Here is a 22976-nt window from a genome sequence, read left to right on the forward strand (position 1 = left end):
CTCACACTCACCAGCCTGACTCAGAGGAGAACCATTCCCTAAACGCTTTCACAAAATGACATGGCAAATCAAGTCAGACAATAGAAAGACAGAGATCTTAGTTTCTGGATGTGTTCTCAGAAGATCGGATCCTTTCCCTAGTTCTGCTTTTGTATATGGTATTGGCCTGATGAAAATGACAGCTTGAGAGCCAGAGGTGTGAGGGAAAAGGAGATCTTGCTGGCACCATGAGCAGGGACAGCACTCAGCTTGAACAGGGCCTGCTTAGACCTTGTCTGTCCCTCTTTTGGAAAAGACAATTGGGTAAACGGAAGCAGCATTGTTTAACTTTTGAGAGATTTCTAAATGTCTTTTTGAAAGATTTCTCAATATTGAAAATGTCACAAAACAAAGCTAACATGGGAAGCTCTTGCACCTTAATCACACTGTGTTTTCCACATTTGGTTAATGATTCATCCCCTTTAGTTTCTTCTTTGACAGTGGTTAATGTGAGATATTTCAGAAAAATGTGCAAGTCACTTTATAAGTAGATAGTCTAAGGTTAGCTGCCCAAGACAAGTTTCTTTCTAAAGCTAGGTAGCTGACTAATGGCCTGGTCCAAGAAAGTTTGTTTCCCCACAGTAGTGTTTCAAAAAAGGTTCAATGATACACTGATTCCATAGATTGCTTAATCATCCACTGAATTATTTGTTTTTCCAAAGTACAAGTTATTAGAAACAGAGTGGGAAGGAATGTTTTGAGCTGTCTTGGTTTCTAACCTATTCAGATGAACCAAAGCACTGGAGAATTTTTTTAAGTGTCCTTCCAAGGGAGTAGTAAGAAAGTGTGATTCTTGAAAGTAGTTTCAGTTGCATCCATTTTGGGGGCCGTGCCTCTATTCTCTATGTGCTCCTCCCTCAAAAAAAAAAAAAAAAAAAAAAAGCAGTCAGAAGCAGGTTTGGGTAGATTTCGTAGTTTCGTAGTTTTCAGAGTCTGGGCTCTGTCAAGTACCTGAAAGCTAATGTTTATTTGGCCTTTACATATACCCCATATTTCACCAGATGAAGACCTAGTAAAACACTCTCTCACATAACTATTTTCAGCTCTTTGACTTCTGGCAGTGGCCAGAAACCCTGCAAAGTGATCTTTTTTCTTGTGATATTTCTGCTTTTTTGGTCCTTATCCCAGAAGGAAATAAGAAGCATGGTAAACATCTAAAAACTTACTTGTGGGAGCATTTCAGGTGCATTTCAGTTACAGTCTGCATCCAAAGCAGGGTTTCAGGTGCATTTCAGTTACAGTCTGCATCCAAAGCAGGGTTCTTCTCTAGATACATCCTTAGCTGATGACACTGACAGCTCATGGGATGGGGTAGCTCTCTCCAGGCAGCTACTTTCACTGCTTGTGGCTGACTGGAGTGTCTCTCTAATGAAACATTGTAATTTAAACATTTTCACTGTAACTATTAGAGGTTTTGCTCTCATTCATAGTTTGCATCTATCCTAAAACAGATACTAGCCAAAATTGTGTGGTCTTCCTATTTACATCTTTCAACCAATATATTTGTGAAGAATTGAAGAAGAGGGAAAAAATGCCCATTCTCATCTTCTCAATCCTTCTCAAAAATTCAGCAACAATAATGTCCAACCTTCTGGTGTTACTGTAGCCTTGAAAGGATCGTGTATGGGGACACCATGAAGCCAAAAAATGCCTACTGCTCAATAGCAACAGCATAACTGGTCACCCTTGCCCATGTGTGTGCTCTGGAGAGAATGGTTTGTCTCCAGCAAAGCCTTCTAAAGCCTGCTTGTTCTCAGCTTTTCAAGGCATTTTCTATGCCTTGATGCTGTGGCAATGCCTCATTTGTCTTGTGTAAGTGCACTGGAACGTCACTGGAATGACCTTCATGTAAGTTATTTCATGGACTACACTTGGAGACATAGTTGTCAAATTATTTGGTTCTCACAAGTTACTGCAGAGACAGACATAGCCCAGATAGGCTGAAAACTGAGCTAAAAGGATAAGCAAAGGTGGATTGTAGCCACCTTTCTGCCCCTGCCCCTTAGCCTGTCCAGAAGCTGCTCTTAGCCCAGAGGTACAGTATCATAGGCATTTAAGGTTCAGTGCCTTTGTAATAAATGAAGATACTAAGAAATTTTGGGAAAGCACCAGGATATTTAATAAAGTCAGATCAATATCTGGTTCTAAAAGTGAAGTTAAATTAATTTGTGTTGGAAGTGCACATCTTGAAAAGCTGCATCTGTCCACTCATGGGAGACCTTCCACTGCTAGATCATTTCTTTGTGCGAAGGAGATTTTTCCACATTTACTAATTCACCAGCCAGACTGAGACTCAAAAGGAGCGGCAAATTACAAGCAAGGTGGCAGGGGTTTTGTTCCTGCTCCAAATTCTGGCCAACTGTCTCGAGTTTCTCCTGTATTAAATATTTTGAAGCCTCAGACACCAGCTGGGAGTTGGGCAGAGGAAGAAAGCAGACACACAAAAGTTAATGAGATGCTGAGCTAAGAAGTTGATGTTCCCTGCCTAGGTGAGGGAAAGACACCAACTCTTGCCATCACCCAGGGATTTTTTTAGTGTAGTACAGCCTTTGGGATTCATAATTCAGGCAGCTTGGGATAATGTTGTTCTGTCTTTTGCTGTAACGATCTCCCAGTGTGATAGAGTTACAAAAAGGGCAGTACATAATGTCGTTCACATTCATGTTTTCCAGGCCACTTAAACAGGCTTTCATTTGTTTTAGGAGGAATCTATTCAAACCTTGGCAGAGCAAGTCAATAATTGTGAGTTTCCTTTCTTCCTCCTATTTGAAATCCAGTCTGGATCATGCACAGAGATGATGTGGGGGGAGGAGAAGAAGGGACCTCCAAGAAGTGAAATCCCTTCCACCATTAAATGAAGCAAAACGATCCTGTTTCATGCACTGCCCTCCACAGCAACTGTATTAATGCAGCACTTCATCCTGTAACAACAAAACAGAGAGGCCATTGCTCACCCTGCTGCAGTCCCAGCTCTGGCCTTTCTCTGAGCTGTTTTTTCACCAACCCTATCCAGACAGACGCTCAGGCTGTGGCCTCTGGAGCCATCTGTTCCAAGGCCTGATCCAGATTTCTGGCCCTACTGTGCCTCCTGCTACTGACATCTGCTCTATCTCCAGCGTGTTCTGGGTGCCACTGCCACTCAGCTGTGCCTTTCACAAGACTCTGGTTTGTTCTGCACTTGCACCAGCAGCTCACTGGAGCTCTGCCCCATGAGCAGCCATCACTGTTTAACTGAAATGAGCTGAATCCTGAAGGAATTAGGCAGGCTGCATGTAAAACAGTGTCTACATTTATATAAACTTGCCAAGTAGCCTCCAGCTGGTACGTGATGCATGGAGATGGAGGATACAACCCTGGGAGTGCAGACTCATGGAAAAATGGAAAGATATTGTGGAACTTTCAGAAGGCAGTGTCTGCTCCCCAGACTCTAAATGAAGTCTAGCAGTAAAAGAGGTGTGCCAGAATCTTAATCAATTGCCCCAGAAAGGTGAGCATTTCCCATGTGCAGAATTCTAAAGCCTGGTCTTTAGAAGATTTTGTGAATGTAGTGGTGAGCTCCGAATAAAAATCTAAAAATGATCATTTCCTTGAGGATAAACTGTAATTCATGGTCCAATCCTTTTCCTCATTTTAGTCACTGAATGTTCACATTTTTTCTTAGTGGCAAGTTGAAAACAGTACACTCAGGTAGCATGCACAAAGGTAATTTTTTGTTACCCATTTCACTCTGAAAGATTAACCATGAAAGCTTAGCATCACCCACCAAAACCCTTATCCTCAATGTTGCAGAAGAAAAAGAGAAAGCCCACTAAACTAACAAAACTGTACTGCACCAATCCTCTCCTAAATTTGATCTCTTGCAGGTTGGATCCTCAATCCATCTCCTTTGTTTATGCCTCAAGTGTAAACCTCTTCAGCTCACATTGTTCTGCTTCAAGAGCTAATTCCATGTGAGTCATGGTTCTGGAATGCCAATAAATATGGCTGTAACCATGCTTTAGTTTGTTGCTGCAAATCATTTTGGCACAAAATTAGGCCTGTTCTTATCTTTGTTTCTGTAACTCTTCTCAAAATAATAATAAAAAAGGAACTTCAGGCCTGGCTGTGGCCTTTGGGTGCAAAAACAGGAGAAAAACTTTAAACCAACAGAAATAGTTCATACCTCGTTGAACAAATCCACAGAGAGAGATGTGTGTCTTTGCCTCTGAAGTCCCCTGAAGTGGCAAAGCCTGTGCCCTCTACGAGGACAACTCTCTGTTTCTGCTGAACAATAAAGTATCACTGTTTGCTAATTGTGATGGGATCAGAAGAGGGAGGCCCCACTGGAACCCGAGTTAGGTAGTGGTGTGTGTCCCAAAATCTGTTCCAATGACATTTTTATGGTTAAATTTGTTGCGCATGAGTTACTTATGGAAATAAAGAGTGAATATCTAATAATCCTGTTTCCTCCCTCCCCCACTTTCTATCTTCCTCCCTTTTTACCTTCCTCTCTCTTTGCCTACCTCTCCTGCCTTGCTCTTTTTCTGTTCCAAGTACAAATATTTTTGCATTTGTTTCTCAAGAATAAGTTGTCAAAAAGTTCTTCAGCTGAAGTGAAATCCCAGTCAGAACTACGGCAAAATCTTTTCCTAATAGGGTTGTCCATATCAGCTAGTTAAGGCTGTCCCTGGGGCCTGGAATGCAGTGCAGTAACTGAGATATCTGCTTATAAACTAGTCGAGAGATAATTGTGTTTATCTAATATTTAATCATTTGTATGAAATTTTACAAATAAATCAGTCTGTTGGATATTAGCCCAGTATGAATAAATTCTATCCAAAATTACAAAGCAGAAAATCACAGGCAGTGTAACATTCAGTCACAGTCGGTCCTTTGCAGTTCCCTCTGGAATTCGCTTTGGTTTACATCATGCTGAGGAGAGCAGAGCTGTTTGGGCTGCAGGTTTCTAGACCTGACTTGAAGGGCATTGCCCCTCAGGACACTGTGATGTTGTACTATCCCCTCTGACCAAGGGACTGAGGAGGGGAGGCAGGATGTTCCCAGACACTGCCCCAGCACAAAGCCGATTCTGACTCTTCACCTACACTGCTTTGCTCTTGAGCAATACCTTTTAATGAATGACTCTTTATCTTAAAATTGCCTCAAAGTGAGTGATGCTGGCTGGGAGCCAACACATTTTTCTCAGCTACTGAAAGGTGTTACTTTGTGAACATCACTCTTTTTCATTTCTTTTTAACGACATCAAGTTCTTGTTTCTAAGTGAAATAACATGCAGTCCCAGCGCCAGTTTTTAAGTCTGGGTTCCTAAACCTGCATTTATTCTCATAGCAAGAGTGGGTAACATTCACAATTGCTTCCCAAAGAAACGCAGGTACACATCAATGCTGCTTCGTGACGACAGATGAGTGTAGGTGAGCTGCAGGGCAGAGCCATCCCAGCAAAGTAAGGAAGGACACAGACTTTCCTTTGAGTGTTTTCTGAGAATAGAATTTCTTCATCCACGATTTCTACTTGAAGCTGCCACAGTTTCACTGCAAACTCCTTGATAAGATTTAGGTAAAGAAAATAGATTGCTTTTTGCTTACAGCACATGATGCAAGAGTGTGTATTCAGGCCAGTGGAAGATCCCATTAAATCTACTTATGCTGGGTTTATGCTCATGCAGTACAACGCTTTTACATTGTTCTCTAGGGTATTGTGCTGGGATTGTCATTGATGAGGACAATGCCCCTTAACTTCTTGTGTCTGAACCCCATTTCCAGCAGCTCAGTGGGTCACAAAAGGCAGCTTAAACAAGCTTCCAAAACATATTCAAATTTTAAAGAAAATGACTTTTTCATCCTTCTGTTGTGAAAGTTAAAGCAAATGCAATGCAAAGAGCATTATCTTTTGCACTGAAGTAGTCCAATGGGAAAAGCCTTTTATAAATGACTGCAAATATATAACTAAGCACCATACCTATATAAAAAAATTATTTTTATGCATGTGTATTAGCATAAGAATATATGGATCTGTAGTTATAGGCACTGAGATGACACCAGAATTTCTGTCCAGCATTAAGGAAACCACTCTTTTTTGAACATTCCCTGAAAATTTGTCCCCAAAGGGGAACCTTCCTTACAATGTAGCTTGTTACCCACCTTGGCTTCATAAACAGTAACTACTATCTTTGTCATCACTGAAAGCAGCAGTCTAAAGGGGTCTAAAATTTACTGACAAGAAAAAATTTTAATTACCTTAACTCTGTAACTTGCAGATCAGTGAGCACAGAACCCCAGGATGACGTCCATATCTTGGGATGATAAAAGATAAGGTCTGACTACAAGGTCATGCTGTGCCTGAGAGCTCCTTGACCCAAGTGCTTTGCCCACATGAGCTCAGGATGTTTTGATCCAGAGCCGTGTCCATGTCCCTGCCCTGCCAGCAGCACAGCCTGAGAGCCCAACACTGTGGTCCTGGCTTCAGAGACACTTCCAGCATTGACCTGTAGCAGCAGCAGCCAGGTGAGGACCAAGAGGTCTTTCTACATTGCTCAAAGTAGAGCTCAAGACTGCTTTTGATTGATCTGTCTCAAGTGTGAAATTCCTCCTGGCATATAACCTAAGTGATTCCAGAAATATGATCCTTCAGTATCATACCACCTGTCGTGTGATGCATGGAGCCACTGTAATCCTACATTCATCGTCAGGGAAACATTTTCAGGCATCTAGGCTTTGATCTGTACTTGGATTATGCAGGTGTTTCAAAATGAGTCTGATAGTAATGGTGAGTGTTTCAGAACATAGCTTTTCGTTTGGTCCTGGAAGGAGCTGGGCTGTTCCTTGGAGCCTCCTTAAGAAAGGACCTAGAGCCAGATCAAAGACTGTTACAGCACACAAGGATCAATGGATCCAAAAACTGCTACAAATTAGCAACTGAGGTTAAAATAAAGAGTGGAGATGTTTTTCTTAACCTAATTTGAAATTGTTTGGAGTAATTATCCCAAAGCACATTAATAAAAATAGAAGTCCCTTAAAGGCTGCTAGTTCTGTAGAGATCTCTTTTAAGCCACTTTGTTGTTAGACATCTGATGAGGACATCATGATGTGCTGGGGGTAGAATGGAGCTAAACTGATCTAACTGCTCCTAGACAGACCACCTCTGCTGCCTCTGACAGCTGTAATGAGCTTCAGTGGTGACACCCATGGGTTTCTTCTGGTTAATGAGGAGAGGGAACGAACCCACTATATACCCAGACAGCATGAGGTGGGAAGGGAGTCATCCTTCCAGCATGCAGATGTCATAACTAGATCCTTCCCCCACGCCCAAAGCCCTCTGCACTTCTGGATGTTCAAAAGGCAGACTGCAGATTCCATGGTCAGAAGGCCATGAAGAAGTTTTTGTAGCTGTGGCACTGTTTCCAGTCCTGCCCCACCTTTACTGCAGCACAGACATCCAGCCCTCCTCCTGCCTCTGGGGATGGGCTTGGCCCTTTCTGGCCCTTGTGGGGTTGGCTTGTTGTGATGGCCTTCACTCCACAGGAGCTGCAGAAAGCCCTGTGTCACCAGGGATGCTGGTCATGCAGGCAAAGGTGGGGAGTTGGGCCAGGAGTGGCTCTGAGGTTTTGCACACAACCAGGATGTGAGCTTGGCTAACTGGGCCTAGGTCCAGGAGAGGGAGAGTGTTATGGGTGCTTTGTGTTTCTGTATTTGTGGGAAATGAATTAATGTGCTCAAAATTCCATCACACTCACTTAACTTATTTGAGAGACTATCACAAATATTCAGTTCTGAATGCATCCAGAGCCCTGCTAGCCTTTATTCATGGTAACATGAAGTTTCATTCCAGCCTTTGATGCACTTCCCCACTCCCTCATTATTTAAAGTGTGGTTTTGCTCTAAAGACTGCCTGTATAAAATTGGCATCTGCTTCCTTAGCAGATATATTCCATGTGTGAAATCAGAATACCGGTCTAGTGACTTCAATGGCAAGAATTTTTTTCACATGCTCCTTTTTTTGTTGGTGGTAGAGAGGCTGCATTGCACTCCTGAATCTCAAGCAACAGCAACATTGCACTTCCCTTTAAACCCAAAGCTTTTAACCAAATGAGGAACAGTGGACTACTTCTTTTAAATGGAAAAGTGACAATGGAGAAAGTCCTTTTGGTACACATCTGTTAATGCACTAAGAGTATGCACTGGTCACAAATCACACGAAAAATCAGACAAAAGGGGATAATCTCTTGTTTTACACTTTTAACCCAGTCAAGCATCCTTTCTTTCTTGCAAAGCTTTTTATACTGCACTATTGGGATGGTGTTTTTTGAGGGCTTCTTTTACGTCTTATCTGCTAGCTCTCCTTGGCTGCACGGCCTCTTTCCCAAACACATAAGCCTTTGTGAAAGAGAGGCAGTAAAAACTCTTCCCCCCTTCTATGCCTCATGTGTACTTTCATCTGGAGTAGTGACACATACTTGTGTTTGATGTGGAGGTTCCTGTAGGTTTAATTATATGGTTTCTTGTGGAATGCAATCATTTCTTCAGCTATCAAGTGGTGGTCTCTGTGTCTGGCCAAAGACAGTATTAAACTTCATTAATTCCTGCTCAGTCAGATTCTGCACTCATTCATCACTCTGCAATCCCATGGAAGACAAAGAGGGTGCCTGGTGTGGAGGGATGGGGTACAATGACATGCACCACACAGGGGTTATGTGGCATAGCCTGGTCTCAGGCTGTTTGGGGCTGGGCATGAGACACAAGGAGGGGAATCTCAGCTTGACTTTCACATCTAAAATGAATCTTTTTGCTTAACAAATCAGAAAATCATGATTGTCCGAGACAGAACTTTGCCAAATAAATCAGAATAATGGTATTAAATACTTCAGTGATTCTCCAATATTTCACTTGAGAAATCTAACCCAGGTTTTGTGGAATTGGAGGAAGCTGGCTGTTTTCTCTGGAAAGGCTTGGTAGGGGGCAGGTGAGTTTAAAGAAAGGTAAGCTCTCTAACCAGTGGGCCTTCATAAAATGCTTGCTTGACATATGGGCACCAGGGATGTTCCACATTTTCAGGCTAATCACATAAATAATGAAACATCTTTTTGGGTCTTACTTGCAATTAAACAGAAAGCATGCTAATAATACAAGATATTTTCTCTATGTAAAGACTTGAAGGCCTGGCAGCTACAAACCTGGGTTCAGCTCCATTCCTGCTTCCCTGTCTGTTGTAGGAGAGCATCCTGTGCAGTTCTGGTGCCCTCATGTAGGTCACCTCCTCCCCATAAACCTGGTAATAAAATAGGTGCCCTCACCCTGAGCTGCCCTGTGCCCCTCTGAGCCATTTACATCTCCCTTACATAGTGTGGGGCTTAGAGCAGATGGGGCTCTGACTAATACCATCTACACTAAGTCCCCTCTTATAGTCCCTTCCATTTTATGACAGACTTTATTACCGCAGCTGTGTGCTGGCCTCATGGTTTCAATGATTTTCCTGTAATACTCTCAATCCCTTCCCTGCTCACTGCTCTGACTGATTGGTTCCTTACTCTCACATTAAATTATGTTACATTTTTCTGCAGCAAACTGCATTATACTGTATTACAAGCTGGTATTTACCATCTGCTGGTCCAATCTCACTAACAAGCCAAAGCTTTTTGAATAAAAGGCATTTTAGTTTGCACTGCCTCTAATATCAGTATTCTCTACAGACCTGAAACACATAATTATTTAATTGAGTATTCTGCAAATAGATCCAAGCCAATGCCAGGACATCCCACAGAACATATCTGTGGTGTCATATTTGCAGGATTTGGCCTTCCCAAGTCAGACAGGTAAGACAAGAAGCTATTGCAGCCTTTTTGTTGTCCTCTTACAGTAATGAAAATCTCCTTTCACAGTGCACTTTCCTTCCTTCTCGTGATCTGGTTTTTGATGTTGCTCTCAGTTTGATCAGTTCTATAAACCAATTACCACAGGCTTTCCCCCAGGGGACTGTTAATTGCTGACTGCCTCAGAACCACTGGACCATTACACTGCCAGTATTTTTTTTAGGTTTCTAAAAGATACTCAATACCACTGTTCACCAGTTTGCTATATCTGATGGAGTCCTGAGAACCCATGTATTTCCCAAACACAGAAGTCCCCAACCCTCCCCTACTTCCCTCTGCAATGCATGGGAGAGAAATAAGCCTCACAGCCACATTCCTCATATGGAGAAAGGTAACATTTTTCAGTGTCTGATTGTTCCACTGAGTGTGTTTTAGCTTTGTTGTTTTCATTGATCCAAATTTGAAATATAAATTAGCCTAAAAAGATAGACTTCTAGTTCAGTCTTTGGCAATGGCAGTGGAAGGGAAGGAAGGGTTGTGATTATGCTCAGAAACGTTGATTATGCTCAGAAATGTTCAAGAATTTGGAAGCATCTTCTTATCCCCAGCTGACAGGAGGTTGCTGTGGATTGGGACTTTGGGAGTAAATTAAGAAAGGGTAAAGGCAGGCCCAGGCCAGGAAGGTATTGAGAAAGTCAAAGTAGAGCAGGTTCCTCAGGCTCTGTCATGGATTCACAGCTCTGTAGCTCCCTTACTGAAAGGGGTGCCTCTCGTTGTAGCTGTGCACAGCCACACAACAACCCCAGACTTGGCTGCATTCTCCTCACCCTGACTTCCACAATGCCCTACATCCCTGTAGTAGAGACTGTGCTTGCAGTGTGGATTTTTAAATGGCTTGAAGTGTTTTTAAAGCAGGACTTCTAAGGAAAGAAACAACTTCTGCAGACTGAGGAATACAGTGTCAGCAAAAGAAAACTGTCTCTCAGCAGAATAACTGCATGTGTCAAATGATTCCTTATAAATATGTCTGTGCCACAAGACAAAACACTACCACATTCATCTGATACATTTCAAGTTGTTTAAGGCTTCAGTGTTTACACTGTCTGGTTAAACAATATAACTTTACACATTTAAATATAAAAATATACCACTATATGTAATAATTAAAAATATTCAAATGTTTTTACCATTATAATACCACATTGTAAGTGTTGTTATTGCATGTAATATAATTACAAACATGTAAATGTTTATAATTATAAACACTAAAAGCATGAGTGGGCTTTGAATCATTCTGCTTGTATTCAAGAATATGGGCTCAGCCTTCCTCCTTCAGCTGTACAGAATATGAACAGTAATAAGAATGTGATTTTTCTGCTCACTTGAGTCCCACCAGTGACTGTAAGCAACCAAAGGGATAAGGAAATGAGGGAGAAGAGCCTAGATAGGAACTTGGTGGCATGAAGGTGAGAGGGTTTCTAGAGGTTTATGTAGTGCTTTGGGAAGTTTGCAAAGTTGTGGTTTCACATTAGTTCCCTTAATCATCTGCAGGCCAGTAAATTACAGGAGAATATTGGAAACTGCAGCGACACCAAGTGTGATATGGTCTACAGGAATATGCAGTCAGCTTTACTGATAGAGCAACGTGTTCCAAAGGGCTTGGGAAATTGGTTCCTAAGCCTGTCTCCTGCGGGGGGGGGGGGGGGGGGTAACGTGTGGAATTGTCATGACTCAAACATCCTCTGACCAAGTTCTTTCAGATGTTTCACTCAAGAAGAGTTTGATATTTAGTATCAAATTTACTTATTAGTAGGTATTTGACATTGCATGGAATTCTGATATAATTCTGACCGCAACATCCTGAAATCACAAGGAGAACACAATAAAGCAAGTTGGATATACAGATGAATTGTAATACATGATTTCCATTACTGGCTGAGAGCAGCTCAGACCCAATGCTCTCTTCAGGGTCCATTTTGTTGGCTTTTAGAATCTGTGTGGGGCTGAACCATGGATTGGTTTCCCCCATGCTGGTGTAGCTGGCTCAGGAAGATAATACTACCTGTTAATCAAATGAGGAAAGGCCATTTTCACAACCAACCTGGCCCACTCAACAGATACAGCTGTTTATCTAAAACGCTGGCCACCCTCTGGCCCTCCTTGTGTTATGTTCAGCTTCCTGTACTTCATCTGTGGTCACTTCCCATGTGGTTTTCTGATCTTCATGAGCACATCATCCTTGCTCATCTTCTTCAAGCCTTCTTCCATGGATGAGTTTTGTTAATTGCCACAGAAGCCCCCCGTGCCTCAGAGCAGGCAATGGTTCCACCCACAAAGTGAGCAAGTTCATACACAAAGCCTTCCTGCTAGCAAGGGACAGAATCCACACTCGTATGTTTTAGAGACAGGATCCCATCACCTAAACCTGATTTTTAGTTGTTGTTAATCAAATAACATGGGCTAAGCTCTTGTTTCTGGTGGCAATCAGCAGCACCAGTCCCTAACCCAGCGTGACCCTGTGCCCTGGGCACAGCTCTGCCTGCCAAGCCAGTGTGTTCAATCTGCACTCTCTTCTGTAAACTGTGCCGTGCGCTGTGCAGCTTGAGTGCCTGCCATCAAAATAATAGTGTCCAGCATTTTTTTAATGGGTGGTCATCTTTCTGGGTTTTGTGAGCCGTTTTCCCCGTCTGGAGACCATACATGGCTAAGATTTATGCATATTTATTTTTGATGGCCTATTCGCTAACCCTACAAGATTGTGCATGACACAGGGCATCCAAAACTCCTTTATCCCAGGATAAGGGAGGAGTAGAGGAAAAGATTGACTATTAAACAAGTGAGACCAATATTAAGAATCATTTTTATAGCATTCTTTAGAGTGAATACACTTTTACAACATATTTTTCTCCTAAACGATGTGTTCAGGCAGAGGCCCAATGTTGTAAAAAGACACATAATTGGCACTCGAACAGGTCTGAGTTATTGCTTGCTTGGTGTAATTTTACACCTGTCACTGCCCATATATTTAGAAAGAGTGAAAAAGCCAGACCTGGGTTTGTTTCCCTGCTGGTTGCCTTCAGGCTGTGCTGACACGCTGGCTGAGTTTACAGCATGCCTTAGCAAAGTGCGGGGCCTGCAGAGGCCAGGCTGAGAGCTCATCACAGCCTGCAGCACCCCAGCAAGTGACCCCTGGCTTTGCAGGTTGGCTCAGCCTTCCCTGCTGCACTGGTGCCAGTGTCCATCTCAGTGTGCCCCTCCTTGCCCAGGGCCAGTGGGGCAGCATGCTGAGACAGCCATCTTTATTAGACAGCTCTGTGTTGGTTTTGGTTTGGTTTTGGTTTGTTTTCTTCCCTGAGATTTGCTGAAAGTACCTAGCTTGTGATCTCAGCTGTTTTTCTTGAGCTTAAAATATGCAAATATAATAGAAATCCAAAAGAACTGCCAGCCAAGGGTGCCCAGACGTAGGTAGCATTTATGTAGAAGAATAACAGTGCAACCCCAATCCTCCTTAAATTCACCTTCTGGTGGCTGGGAATAAAAGGCTGGACAGGACAAGTTAAAAAGTTTGTCTCTCTCCCTGCCATCAATTTTTTGGTCCAAGTGAGTTGCAGCTTGCCTCAGGCTGGTGAGCTCCTCTGCCCAAAGGCAGAAGCCCCCCCAGGAGCCAGGGTACTTGGCCACAGTGCTCCAGGAGCTTGCTGCAGGTGTCCCAGCCTGGAGAGGCCAGAGATGGGGGAAGCAAAACAGCTGGAAACTCAGCTCATGAGCCCAGCTGTGCTAATCCCCTCTGCAGAAATGCTTGTGCAGGTACCTCCTGGACACTGCGTCATAATCCTCCTCCTTCATTTGACCCAGATAGATGATTACTTTTTAATTCTTCTTTTTCTAGTTAATAAATCAGAAACAAGGCAGTTTTCTGCAGAGCTCCAGCAATGATTCTTCTCAGAATCTTTCACATGGTGGAGCCAATTGCTGTTGCTAACGCAGCTGAGGGTGGCAGGTTCAGCCCAAGCAGCACAGCCTTCCTCCCATGCCGGGCTGCTCGGAGCCCATCCAGCCCTCCTGCCTTTCTGAGGCAGGCTGTGATCCCTCTCCTTCTGCTATGATGGGGCTCTGGTTTGCATGGCAGGGAGATTTTGAGCTCCAACACAACCAGGACCATTTTGCAGCTGTTTACTTATCAGATTCTTTCAACTGTTGAAGTTGAAATTTGAAAATTGGGGTATCCATCCATTTTTAATAGTTTTACAATGCTGAAAAGAGGCTGGTCTATCTGGCTGTAGGGATGATACATCTCTGAATACAGCCTGTTCAATCAGACACAAACATTTTGGTTTAAACATAATGAGATTTTTGTAGAATTACTTACTTGGGCTACTTTTTCCTCTCAATTTTTGAGAGTCATTAATTATATTAATTTCACATTTTCCAAGTGAATTTCTTCTCCTGCTGTGTTGAAAGGAAGAAAATTGTGTATTGTGAACAGACATTTGCATTTCTTGCATGTCCAGATGGTAAGACTCCAAGGACTCCTGAAATGGCAGGAACCTTGTGACACAGTCAGGCTATCAACAGGTTCCCTGAGGCCAGAGGGGAGCAATGTAAGAAACAATATTACACATACCCTATTTTGTCCCTTCTCAGCTTAAACTTTTCAATTTCCTGTGGCCCTAAGTCACACAAGAAAAGGTCTCACCCCCCTCAGCTGATCATCACTGTCTTAGTGTCATATTATATTCACACTTGGGACAAATATTGAAGACAGAGACCTGTGTAATACATTATTATCTGTAAATTCTAGCCTAGAAATAGGCTAGGGAGACTTGCAAGCCCAAACTACTCAAAGTCAAGAGGGGGCCTTCGAGAGGGAAAGATTTCCCAGAACAAGCATTCTCATTGTAAAAGGCTAAAATTATTGCTCTCCTGTGATTTATAGTGCAAAAGCTTTCAGTCTTACAGAACACCTGGAATATTCAGCATTAATTCAGAAACAAAGCTGTGTGTTGTTGATAAAGCATATCTCTGCACAATCTGTAGTATCAGGGAACCTGTACATATTTTACACACTCAAAGATTTTCCTGAATGTGCTCCGAATGTAAATCTATTTGCTGTTGTTGGCATTATTCACAAGCATGAAATGAATGTGGCTACAACAAAGCCCTCTGGCTGCTCCATCAACTTCTCCTCATTTTCCAGCTCTGACTTGTATACACTTATATCTTCCCAGAAAAGATGAATGGTGAGTGATGAGAAAATTTAATTTATGGTTTCACCTCAAATTAAGTCTTAAGTGGCAAGTATTCAATCTTTTGCTTTGCAATGAAGCTACAGGTACAGTAAAGTTCTTTACCACACAAACCTGTGAGAGATTCCTGACTATATTTACCCTCACCCAGATGTGCCACAGTTCAAGCATGCTTCTGAACTTAACTGCTCCTATCCTTTCTCCCTGACCCTGAGTTCTGCCCTTGGGGGTCCCCCACCTCTCAAATCCACAAAAACAGTTCTGGACAGTGTCTGTCCCCTGGTCTGGGGAAAAGCTGCTATCTACTGCAGAGCAGGCCAGCCCTGAGCCCTGCATACCTCTGTCCATGAGATTCCTTTCCTGTCTGTCTGCACACTTCACTCTTCCATTCATGGCATGAATGATGGAGTCATCATGGAAAAAATACGAGACCAAAGTTGGAGAGAGATGGAAGTGATTCTTCCTCTGTTCCTGGTCTACTTTAGACATGTGGACACTCTCTGGTCCTGCAGTTTCTGTTTGGATGCTCTGTATTCCTTTAAATCTGTCCAGTTGGCCTCCAGTTTAAGACTGGGCCAAGATTCTGACACCTTCAGGTATAGGTGGGTATTTGGAGCTCTGCCGTCATTAGCCCTGAGAGCTATCCTGAATTCCCTGTCCTTGAAAAGTTAAATCCATTCTCTGTGTTGTCTGACCTCATGGAGTTGCTGGTTAATTTTTATTTTTTTCAGGGGCAACTGAGCACTGAAGCAAAGAAAGCCAAGGCTCAGTTGAAGGATTTCCAAATGTGAGTGATGGATTTGCAATAGGAAGCAGCAAGGCACAATTCCCACCTGGGAGCTCACTGTCTCTGGCACCTCTGCAGTCACTGTTGTGCACATGTTTGAACTTATTTCTGAACAGAACTGCGCAGCCTTCCCTTCTGTCACTCCTCTTCCAGGTAACCTCTCGATGTCCAGTGTACCAGACCATGTTTCAGACACCTCTGATAATGCCTTGCATTTCAGTTCCTCCTTTTTGCCTGTTCTTTTCTGCTGCTATGTGAGGAAAATTGTTTCACTCATTACAGACACATCACAGTCCTGGTGTGTGTGATTCATTGAGCTGTATATGGTCCTGTGCAACTATCCCTGCAGGAGTAGACACAGACTCTCATTCTCTTCCCTCTAAAAAACGGTATGATGAAAGCATACCAGAAAGACCACCAGAGCATAACAAGAGATAAAGTCCCTGTTATCAAAGCCCCTAAACAGATGTTCCTTATTCTGGCAGCTTGTGCAGAGAAAATGCAGCCATGGCCATTGGAGAGGGAAAGGTTAAATGAGGTGTACTGAATGCATTGCTGGGAGAGGCCAGTGAAGATTAGGGGGTTTATGCCTTTTTTTCTCCCTGACATTCTCATGCAGCATCTCATCACTGTTAGTAAATACTTTGTGCTACTGTAGGAGGATTTAACATCCCATAGCCTGCTTTTGGGACACACTGCCTGCCCCTGGAGACAGCCCATGGCCCAGGCTGGCTGTCCCCAGCAGCTCTGGGGATGCCACAGGACTGGGCTCTCCAGCTCGGGTCAGCAGGAGAAGTCCAGTGTAGCGTGAAAGCCAAAACACAAAGCTGGAGGAATGTACACAGAGGAGAAGAGGCAAAACACTGCATTTCAGGATAACTCCTGACGGGGGCTCACTGGAAATGTAATCATGACCCAAGCTCATCTGCCAGCACTGGTAGCTGGGACAAGTGTTTGGTCTCGTCTTTTTCTATCACCAAACGAAGGCATGGGGCTCTGCATGGAATAATATTAAGGGTTGATTGACTGCAGATTAAGAGCCTAAATAAAAGCTTAATGACGTCAATGGAAAGATTCTCATTGGCTTGAGTCAGCCCCAAGAAGCTGCTTGACCGATGAAATGGATTTTGTTTATTTTTTAAATGCAATCATTACATTGTAAAAGCTCCTGTTGGACAGAAATATCTCATATAAGCAGCATTAAAATGAGTTCTGAAACAAAAGGATGGATTTAGATGCTCAAGACTGGTATTTCAGCACGGATGTGTGTTCACATGATGTTTCATCACAATGTACTTCACTTTTCTTTGAGGAGAGGAAAAGCTCAGATGTGCTCAGATCTCTCTCATAAATGAGATGCTCTTTATAAAGTTTTTTTCTATGCTTCCAAGGACCTGCCTGTCCCTGGGGAGGTCTTTGCCAGCCTAGAGTGATCCTTGCAGTCTGTGTACTCACAGGAGTGTGCCACGCTTGGCACAGGAGGCATAGATTGCAGGAAACACAACAGCCCTGTGCCCTCTTGCTGTAGCATACACTACCCACAGGAAACACACACACACACAGATACTCATATAGCCTAATGTTACAGGTTATTGTCCTCTTTCTTCAAAGCTAAAGAATTTTTATGAAGTGTGTATACATCTGGTATTGGATCAACTCAAGATTATGATAAAGAGATTATTTATAGCTCCACACTGACATTTGTTTATTGTGTAGATGACATCAGCGTGCCAGACATTGCTTTAACTCAATATTTCCCACTTTTATTGCATTTGTGATCCTTTATATGGCCATGGAACAGATCATTAAGGAAGATTCCATGAAGGATAATGAGTACCATAATACTTCTAAGCCTCACATAGACTCTTTAGCTGGACTCAAATTCTTTTCATCTGTCAAGCGAAGTTGCAAGAAACAGAAAATAGTGTATGTTGAATGACACATTTGCTTGTAATCTCAGATTTTCCAAATCCCTCTGGTGTACCTGTGTTCCCCTTTTCTTCACTAATGAATTCTGACACTAAAACAGATGTTGCCCTCTAAATTCTCTTATATTATTTTATTTTCCAGCAACGCTGGCTGCTCCAGATATATTCAGTAAGAGATAAATGCTTAATTATGTGGACACCTTTGTCATGTGTTTCCTCTTCCCCTCCCTTGCTGTTTTCCAGATCACAGTGGCTTCAATCCTGCATCATGCAAGGGTGACAATGGAAATACAAGCTTTTAATATAAAGCAGTGATCAAATTTCTGTATTTTTCTACAAATAAAACCTTCTGTTGAGTAATTTGTTAATGTAGGAAGGAAAACGTAACTTTTTTTGTTGTTAAATTCTGTATTTCTGTTATATTTGCAATTTTACTACCAAAGCATGGAGCTGGACCCAAGCCTGAGCCCATTCACAGCTGCCAAACTGAGAAAGCAGCTTTGCACTGCCAGGCTGCCCAGTCCCCTGTGAGCCCTCCAGCAGTGCCTGCACAGCCATGGTCCCCAAACCAGCTAGGGACCACCCAGAATGGCACTGCCACCACGCTGGCTGCTGCTGACCCAGCCATTCCCCTCCACATCGATTTGCCACAGCCCAAGACCCAGCCAGCTCACCCCATTTTGTTGTTAGGGCTGCAGTGTTGTTTCACACAACTTTATAGATTTGCTCGTAAAATATCTCTTCTGAGTAGCTGCAGAAAGCAGCCTTTCTACCAGGGGACTTGCTCTAGCCAATTTTCTTTCTGTGTGCAAAATTTTACAGAAGAGAGAGGTTTATTTGTGCAAAGAAGGAAATGGATTTCATAGGCTCTGAAATGTTTATATAAGAGACTTCACTAGCCCTGGTCTTAGAGTAATTGGCTAAATTAAGTTGCCTCAGATTTCTTTGCTACATGGCATGAAATCTACATGTAATTAAAGCACAAATGTTGTGCAACAAAATAATTTCATGCCTCTGTAGAGCAGATCTGGCAGTGGAGTCAGAGGCTGCACAAACTGTGTGAGGGTGGCCCTGTGACTGTCCAGATTTCTGAGAAAACACCCGTTTGCCAGATGAGAACCCATTGATCTTTTTTTCTTGAATAACCCCCGTTCTTCTCCCCACTCATCACTTTTCTTTTATTTTATTTCTGCCACTCTTTAATTTTTCAGAACTTCCACATTTTTATAATGTCCTGAAAGCTTAGGGTAACAAGGGTATATTTTAAAGAGTGGGGAAAAGTGCTGCTCTGTGGCCACCACTTAGTCTATTATATTTGGCAGCAAATAAGAAACTAAAAGCTAAACTACCAAAAAGATGAAATACTTCAAAAACATTCCACAAATTGCAAAAAGTGTAAAAAAATATTCACTTCAGGCTTTGCAAAATGAAAATATTTTTTATTCCATTCTGGTTAGATTTTTTTCCATTCTGATTTCTTGTGGCAGCAAAGTCATGGCTGCTTAGGCCTGAGCTGTCCCTCCTGGCGTGGGCTGCAAGAAAAAGCTTCACAAGCATCTGTGTGGATTTTGGTGGGGATTTGTCCCCCCTGGGAGGAGAGACACTGTTTGTCTCCCACGGGTAAGGCCTTGGTAGCCACAGATGGTGTTTTCCCAGGAAAACGCGTGGATTCAGAGCGATTCTTGGAGCTGTTCTTACCTTTACCCCATGGCCGGCACCGAGTTCTCGCCCTTTTCCTCTCCTCCGGCTCCCCTGACAGAGCACACGGTACCAGGGACCGCAGTGGCGGTGGCCGTCCCTCGGTCCCTCCTGTGGCACCGCAGGGCAGCAGCGCTGGGTGAGAACCCTCCGTCCCCTCACTCACTCACCCACGGCAGGTCAAGGCTCTGCCGCGCCTTTGGAGCCTTGATGCATTTCAGTTCGCAGGGGCAGAGGCACACAGCCCTGGTGGGCAGACCCAGCTTCCTTGGGGACAGCTCTCCTGGGCCGGCTGTGTCTCCCTGGCGCCGCTGTCCCCTGCCAGGACCTCTCCAAGGCAGCGCTGCTGAGGGCGCAGGCTGTGAGCAGAGGCCTTGGCCCTCCTTGTGCAGGGTGTGTCACACACCAGGGCAGCACCTTCCCTGGCCGGGGCTCCCCCGGGCCCGGCGCTGCTGTGGGTGGGCATCGCGGGGCTGGGGGCGATGGCCCTGCCGCCGGCTGTCCCCAGGGACTGTCACCTGCTCGGGACACGGGCCCGCAGCGCTCGGTGCGGGGACAACCAGCACAGCCTGCTACTGCCACCTCAATCACAAACAGCAGCGCAGAGGGGACCTTTCCCCAGGGATCCTCTGCCTATGAGCACCGCAAATCCACACTCCAAAGCCTTCACTTCCCTAAAACAAATAAGAGTTTTTGCCTGAGCAAAGGATTGCCATAACAACTGAACCAGTGCTGCAGGATCTGCCCTTTTGGCACCTCCTCATTTTGTCTCTGCTGCTGCCTACACATGTTCAGGGGACACTCCAGAGCCCAGTTTTTGCTGTCTTTGGCTGCTAGCTGCCCGTTTTCCAGGCTAAGGTAGTATGCGATTTGGCTTAGGGACACATCACATGTAGCTTAACATCAGAAAGGGTAGTTTGCCAATTTTAGGTATAATTAACAGACCAGAAAAAAAGAAAAAAAAACCAAAAACCCTAAACAAAAACAAAAACCAACTAAACAATAACCTCAAGTAGCCTCAAGCCAGCTTATGGGTTGAATATTAAATAGACCACATTTTTTCAGAGTGTATAGAGAAAATTAAGTCTGTGGCTGGGGAGTGGCTCCAGACAACCTGAGGGGAGCTTTGAAAGGCTCATTAGCTTGCGATGCTGAGATCAAAACTTTGCATTCATTGGGATGTTGGAGCCTCAGGAGTAATTCCTGGGCTTTCAACAATTAAGACTCAGCCCAATAACTCCTGTAACTCAACTTGAGAAAGAGAGAAGATGGCAGCTGCTGATGTGAGGCTCATCAGTGGCTCATGACAGCCTGTCCTGCCCCCATGATTAATAGGATAGTCATTCGCATGAGATACACTCTGGGGATCCAGGAGATTTGGGTTCAGTTGTCAGCTTTGCTATGGATTCTGTGGAGCCTGGCTTCTCTTGTTCGCAATTCCTTCTCTCTGCCTTGTCATGTCTCCTGTGTTATTGAATGTAATGACTTCAAAGAGGAAAGAAACTCCTCTGGCAAAAGAGGCTGTCAGATCTCAATGCCACTTGGAACTAAGAAACACTTGTGATATAATTCAGCAGACACTGAACTCAGTGTCAATTAGACAAGAAAAAACAGCATGGGCTTCAAAGCAGGACAAGAACATAATGCAAAACATAATAAGAAATAATAATAATTTATGTGCATGTGAAGTCACAGAAACACAGAAAAAATAGAGGGGAAGATGCTCCAACAATCCCTTATCTATTTTCTGGTCTCTAAAAGTTTCACCCTAAAAGTATTCACAGTTTTTTGTGTAGCCTGTTCTCAAAGATGTTCACTCCCTCAATCAACAGCACATTTCCATGCCCGGCTTATGATAATGGCAAAACATGGCATTCAGTGCCTGGCTAAGATGAAGCTGCTTGCCCTCCCCCACAAAGCCTGCTGTTTACCCCAGGGGGAAAAATAACTTCATTTCTGACTGATTCCATGCTGAGTCCTAACCATTTTTTGTTAATGATTTTTTAAAAATTGAGACTATTAAAATTAACTACTAAAGACAAAGCCTTGCCTCTTTTCCCCTAATATGTAACTAACTGGTTACATGGTTGGAGCAAAGACTGGGGAATAAAAAAAAAAACAAAACGATAAATTTAGGTCTTTTGCCAACAGTTGCAGCACTTTTGAACAGTGAAGCAGAATGTTCCCTGGCCTTTTTCTTTCTACCTGTGTTTCTATCAAAGGGATTCCTCTTCCTCTAGATGTCACCTGGCAGCTACTGCTTGATGTGTGCTGTGGTTATTTTCTTTGCTCTGTTCTCTGGAAGGACTTGCATGTCCCCCAGCCCAGGTGTTCTGTCAGCTGTGTCAGCTTGTCAGGTAGAAATGCTCCTTCTCAGTATGAATCTGGGTCCTGAACATTGTAGGACACCACCAGTTGCAAAGCCACCACTGTCCTGCCCACTTGCTCCTGATTTGTTCTTGACTCTCTCTTGCTTCAGTCTTGACTCTCTTTTTCATACTTTATACTTACTTCACATGATGTAGTTTCCACAACTTGTGTTTCCCTGTGGCTCCCAAAGTCACTGTTTTAGCCAGGCTAGTCACCATCCTAATTTAGATGTTCATCCTCTCACTCTTACTGTGACTTTCTTGAGGAAATGCCATCTCTCCTTGGCCTCCTGTCCTTCTTCCATCCCCTGGAACCTCTCAAGCAGTCATCTTCTTCATTTTTTTATCATCAGATATCCAATCTCTGTTAGAGAAGTCCTGTTCAGGTCTTCTGGGTGTACTTTTTCATTCCTAGTCCCATAAAAACAAGAAAATCCAGACAAACCATTTAAAAATGTAGATATTTTCCTTGTCTCCATGAAGGATTCCATACAGACTGGGAAAATTTTCAGCCTGAGTCTTAGGAGTGAACAAATAAAAGAAAAAAAAAATCAATAAGTAATCTAATGGAGCTTTTCAAACCTTCTGGCAGAACTTAATAAATCTGAGTTACTTAGACACATACTTATCATATAATTATTTCTAGGAACATAGTATATATCAAAGAGTGTAAAATTTGCTTGCATTCTTGTGCAGAAATATCATAAGGTGTGAGAAAAATGTCCTAGTCAACAACCATGCTTTTATTTCAAAATCTGGAATATATTATAATATAAACAAAAGCCAGTAAGTAAAGATATTTCAGGAGGAACATAAACAGCTAATCCAAAAGTTAGATTTTTCATTGCAGAGGACATTTTACTTCTTTGAGTGTTTTTTTTAATTCCAGAATGAATATTGCAAATGAATCCTAACAGTGAAAAAATACAAGATGGTTAAAACATCTTAAAATATCTTATACTAACAAAAATGAAGTCTTTGATTGAAATAAGCTTTTGGGAATAGGTTATAGCTCATAATACAAAGAAAAAGACTGATGATGTCCAAATAGAAAAATGTTCAATGTTATAAAAATTATATCTCCATTTTTTTCCTTCAGTTGAT

The sequence above is a fragment of the Sylvia atricapilla genome, chromosome 1 (assembly GCF_009819655.1).
Source record: "Sylvia atricapilla isolate bSylAtr1 chromosome 1, bSylAtr1.pri, whole genome shotgun sequence".
NCBI classification, from domain to species: Eukaryota; Metazoa; Chordata; class Aves; order Passeriformes; family Sylviidae; genus Sylvia; species Sylvia atricapilla.